The sequence below is a fragment of the Manacus vitellinus genome, unplaced genomic scaffold (assembly GCF_001715985.3).
Source record: "Manacus vitellinus isolate BGI_N305 unplaced genomic scaffold, ASM171598v3 scaffold_20_pilon, whole genome shotgun sequence".
NCBI lineage: Eukaryota > Metazoa > Chordata > Aves > Passeriformes > Pipridae > Manacus > Manacus vitellinus.
The window spans coordinates 4,558,494-4,564,493 of NW_021939471.1; positions in this window are offsets into that span (position 1 = coordinate 4,558,494).

The window sequence follows — 6,000 nt, forward strand, 5'->3', positions numbered from 1 at the left end:
AGCTGCTTTCTGTGTGCCACCTGCATATCCCTAGTTAATCATTAACTTGTGCCTCTCAGTTGGCTCTGAGAGCTCCCTGTGTACTTGACCAAGACCAGATAATAAATGGTACAAGTACTTCATCCTGTCCCGTGCTCCTGTGTCCAGGCTTGCTGTGAATTTAATCTTTTCCTCTGCTGGTCTAAGAGCTGGTACCTAATTGCTCTGAGTGTGGGTAGCAAGTGCATCCTTACAGCGTGTGAAGGTAAGGAAAAATGAGTCTGTGAAGGCTTGAGGAACAGAATGGGAAAATTTCCAGCTCATCCCTGCTAACTCGTTATTACTGTGCTGACAAACAATCCTCACATTGTTATTTCTCAGTCCAGTCTCAGTTGGCAGCACTCTAAAGCACCTCCACAGGTGACACAGGCAGAAATTTCCTTGTGCCAACTTGGATGCCAAATACTAAAGCCTCAGGTCTGCAGTGGAGAGGCTTCCAGTAACGTCATTGAGAGCAGAAGTAGCCTTAAAATAAGCAGAAAACTAATCTGTTCCTCCACTCTCTAACAGTAGGCCAGCCCAGGGAGGGACTGAAACACCCAAAACACCTATGAAATATGGAGAAGGAAAATTTTGCTTTTGTCTGTAACATGAGTAATCTCATTGTACAAAGTGTCTTCCCTGGGGCTCCATGCAACATCTGAAATCATAGATTTGGACTGAGGGCACAGCTAATGGCATGCAGGAGTGAATTCCTCCTGTTACAAGAAAGTGTGTGAGGAAGGAGGGGGGAAAAAAAATCAACTTTTTTTCCCCCCCTTTTTTATTTCAGCAGTTAATTTGCATCTTTTCAGTGGGGAACTAGAAGTGTTTGGAAAAGGATGAAAGCAAATCCATAATGAAGCTGTGTGAGCGAAGTGCTTTCCATTTTCCTTTGGCCTCAGAGGGCACCGGGGGAAAGTGTGGGGGTGGCTGGGTGCTGCTGCAGATGCTGCCGTGTTGATGAGACAGGGAGGGCGGATCCGAGCGAGGTCCATCCACCAGCGAGTTCCTCTCCTCCCACCAGCCCGGCTTAGACATACCACTCATGCTGCATCCACCCTGCCAGTACTCCCTGGGTTAGACGGGACCCTGGGCAAACACCCGCCTACATCTTTCTTCCCTGCTGCCACAAGCAATCTGTCATTCCGCTCCTCGAACCACCCTCCACCTACGTACAAAGCCATAACTGTGAGGAACGCCCTCCTCCCTCCTCCTTTCCCTCCCCACGAGCCTGTTCTTCGTGGGTGAAAAATGCTGTCTTCCCAGAGATCTGGTCACCCCCGAATTTGGCTTTGAGACCCAAGCTGTTTGATACCTTTTAGGACCACAGCTTGGAAAGCTCCGCTTGCAGATCTATTGTATTAGTTTTTCAATTGCACATAATTGCACATGTGCAGGTGGGAAGGGGCTATTTGCTTCCCACTTGCTCTGATATGCCTCCTTCCCTAAGAGGGCCGCTTCCTTCCCTCCCTGCTCTTGGCTTCCCACGCATTCAGCAATCAGAAATGCTGCAGAAAACTGACCAGCTACCAACCCGCCCACCTGAGGAGGAGGAGCACTAGCAGCAGCAGCACATTTCTCTCGCTCTCAGCTTTTTAAACACAGTTAAAAAGAGCTGTGGCGTGGGTGAAAATAGCTGTAGGGAGTGTGTGTGGGAACGGGGCCAGAGGAAAGTGAATTTTCTCTTGGTAGGACAGTTAACTTCTAGTGGACCAAAAAAAATCCCCCAAGGATATCTTAACGGCTGAGGGTGTCTTTGTCTGTATAATTAGTTCTTAAGGTTGAGTTTCCCAGGTCTGGAAAGAATGCAACTGAGTTTATCTCTCCCTGGTAGTGCAAGTGATGGCAGGGAAGCTTGCTTACCAGACTCCAGGAGTCTGCTTAGCAAATGATATCTGTATTGCATCCCGTTGTGTCATCACGTCTGTTGTGCTGCTCTCGATGTGTGTGCTTGATTCTGTGAGAGTCAGAGCTGCCTGTATGTAGGAAGAGAAAAAGGCACGTGGTTTTCACACAGTGTGGGTCTGTATTTCAAAATACCGTCCCTGTTGGACCTCTTGAAATAGCACTGTCCCAGAATATCAGTTAATTCAAGATTTATTCTAAATGTGTGCTTCTAAAAGAAATTAAATTCAGGCTTATCTGTGTTAACAGGATGTTATTTGAGGTGTTTTGCTGGTATTAAATGAAAATAGCAGTGGAACTAGTGTAGGAAAACAGAACTTGTAAGACTAGTGGTATAGAGTGCATAGGGATAGTGCTGTTTCTTGATAGACTCCAAGAACTAAGGGTCCTCTTCAGCTTTGACATTCTGACTTGTTTTGACTTATCTATCTGAAATACAGGTTTCACAGTATGTATTCCTAGTTATAGTCATCCTAGCTTGAGTTAGTTGCGTGCATTCTTCTCAGTCCAAAACTCTACCCATACACTGATTTTTGACTAGATTTCACACCAGCATCAGACTTTCCATATACGTTACTGATGCAGAATCTTATATCAGGATGTGGTCTCTAATGGTTCAGACATGCAATAACGGCCAAATAATGAAATTTGACTTTGAAAATATGGGAGATCTAAAAAAAAATATTGCACAGGGCCTGTAATTTTCTCCTTGTGAGTAGAAACCTCAAGGCTGGGAAAGGGGCTCGCTGACTTCAGTGCATGTCCCCCACCAGTCTGTCTCCTGTGGCTCTGGAGATTTAACCCTAGGGTTGGAAGGAAAAACGTAAGCATAATTTGTTCCACTGATCAGCTCAGAAACAAAGGGAGTTATGAATAAGCCTAATTAACACATTTGCATGTGACAAAACAGATCAGCTGATGGACTTATGTTAGCAAGAGCTACAGCAGTATCAATGGGGATGTAACCTTAATGGAACTAATTATCCTGGTGTTTTTAAAGTCTTATTTATGAATGGTGATTAATATTTTTAATATATCTTCGTTACCTTCCACTGAATCTTATGTAACTCATAATTATAATCTACTGGAATTACATACCCAGCCTAAGGAGGAACAATATTCCAAATAGTAAGTTCATGTCACTTGACTGATTTACTTTAAAACATTGCAGTAATTCCTTTGTCAGGAGCATTTTGAAGCACCATTGGCCCGCTTTGTAATTCTACCTTGCATTTAGCATTGGTTCAGTTAACTTTAAAGGTAGTGCTTTTCATACCTTTAATATCAATGAATGTACATCATATTTTAAATGCAGATTACATGCTTATCTTGCCAACTACCATTAGCCTGAAATTCTCCTTGTACGATCTATTGTAGTGGAATTATATTATTCAAGAAGCAGTAAAAAAAACCCCACAACTCAAAACAAAAGAAGAAAAAAAAAAACACCAAACCCTAAATACTTAGAATCATTAAAAATTATTCTAAATCAGTCCTGTATGTAAGATTCCTCTTGGCCTCCCCATTTTGTCTGTTGTTCAGCTGGAATGTCATGTGATGTGGTCTTCAACCATCTGCTTCCCTCTCAGGGGTCACAGTGAATGCCTAGTTACCTATTTTGTTTCAGTCAAAATCACAGTGAATTAAGCACAAAAGCATTTGATGCTAATTAGTAGCTTTCTGACAGACCAGGAATTTGAGCACCTCAGATGTTTATTTCAAGAATTTGTTACTCTAAATTAAAGTGAGGCTCTTCAGCAGGGCAGTTTGGCTGACAGAGTGACAGTATCTTATTTAAATGGATGTGGTGTATTCAAACCTTTCCATGTTTCTCATCTGACACCTCACACAGGTATTAATTTTCCCTTGAAAAGATCTACATTTGATTTTAGAAGTAAATATTAAGAATATTTTTTAAAATTTCTTTCTGTTATTTCATTCTGGAGTACAATGAAAACTGTTCATAAAATAATGAATTGAAGAACATTGCCTAGGGAGAGATATCTCATTTATTGCCACAAATGATGGAAAGGACAGCAAAGCAAATTGCAGAACTTAGAAATAGGGAAAAAAGTAGATCAGGAGAATAAATAGAGGCCTTTAAGCTATTAGGAATAAGCATATATCATTCACTGCTGCAGATATATTCTGTTTATAAGTATAAATTATCAGCATCCAATATGGGCTAATAATGAGCTTCAATGCAACTCAGTTTACCAGCTCTGTGTATAATGATTAACCTGGTGGAAAGGATGTGTAGCAAGTCAGAAGGAAAAGTGTTTGTTTGTATTTTTTTCTTTTTTTCTTTTTCTTTTTTTTTAAAGAAATGTGGTCATCGTGGATCATAAACAAACCTGCAATGGCAGTGACAGGGACAAGTACTTGGTTCCTTGAGCACTTACTGAATGGACATAGTTCCCCAGGGATATTACTGCCCATTGAAGAAAAGCAGTGGCAGCTGTGGCAGGGCAGAGTAGAGATCAAAATTGTTCACAAGGAAATACATGGTCTCCATATCATTAGTTCCTCTCTGTAACCTCACTCTTGGATTTCCTGATGCCACTGGTTCTCCTGTGCAGACCCAGGCTGTCCAGCTCTCACTGTGTCTCTGCAGGCTGGAATGGAGGTGCATCCTCCTAAGAGCACTATATGGGAATATATATAATTATTTCAGAAATAACATGGAACTCAATGTGATTTAGTCATACTTTGACACACCTCTGTCTGCCAAGAAAAATGCAGGCATTCCCTTATAGAACTGTTGCTAAGAGCACTTCTTCAGGCTCTAGGAGTGAGAAGGTGCTTTATTGTGTGGTTAACTGCAGGAGTTAACAGCAGGGTTTCAATCTGGGACCTGCCAAGAAATAAAGCATGTAATTACAGGCTGTGCTTCTGCCTAGGAGATGTCACACCATGTCGAATTAGTCTGGGACATTATTCTGTAAATTTAAGACATTTTGAAAAGTGATTTTACTGACATTTGTAGCCTAAAAAAAATAAAGAAGAGAGTTCTGGCCAGCACCAAGAAGAAACATCTTTTGTTTGTTTTATTCTAAATTTAAATGACTTTCTAAGAAAGCAGAGACTTTATGGTTAAAAAAAAATAAATCCATTTTCAATCTGAAATGTTAATGGAAATTTTTTTTTTCCCATGACTGAGCAGAAGAATCATGAAACATATTTGGTCTGTGCTTTCCCTCTCCTGTGACAGCACTAACATCCCTGTAGCTTCTGTGAGCCCTTCGGAACATTCACTGTCAACAAGTTACCCTCCTAGTAAGAGACAGCTGAATTTTGCAGGTACAGCTGTCTGACGTCTCAATTACAATACCAACCTGCAGTTTTCAACATATTTCAAATAGTCAGAAGAAGCAGACATTGAGAAATAACTTTGTAGCTTTTTCACTATTCTGCTTTAGTTTTCACTTCTGTATTTGACTGTCTCATTGTAATATCAACATTAAACTTAGAGCTGAAACAGAAAGATGCAATACACTGGTGATAACAAATCTTTTCATTGCTCCTATTATTGAGATAAAGCATAAATATAGTTTATCTGTATGTTTGTGGTGCATATGCCACAAAAAAACACATAGCACAACGACCCAGGGTTATAGGATCCAGAGGAAGAGGATTCAGATGCTTTGAATTTCTGTGTTGCTTTACAAATCAAGACATGGAATATATTTTCCACTTCTTTAAGAAAGAAAAGCTGTTCCATAAACTGTTATAAACAGATATCCAACCAGGGCCTTCTATACATGTTAGAAGGGACACGTGCTTTTTCTTTCTAAGCAAATAATTTGACCGTGGCTTTACATGTGAGCCTGTAACACTGCCATCTATCAGCTGCTACCCAGTTCTGCAGAAGGAAATGAGCCTGTTTTTTTAGCACAGGACAAACAAATCCACAATGTATTAAAATACACTCACTCAGCTACACTCCTTTCCTCGGGAGTACTTCAATTATCTTTTTTTTTCTGAGATAAATAAATTTCCCAGCTGTCTAAGAATTTCTCACCGTCTTCACCTTTTCAGTTTAAAAACCCTAGCATTTACAGAAGTAAGAAGCCC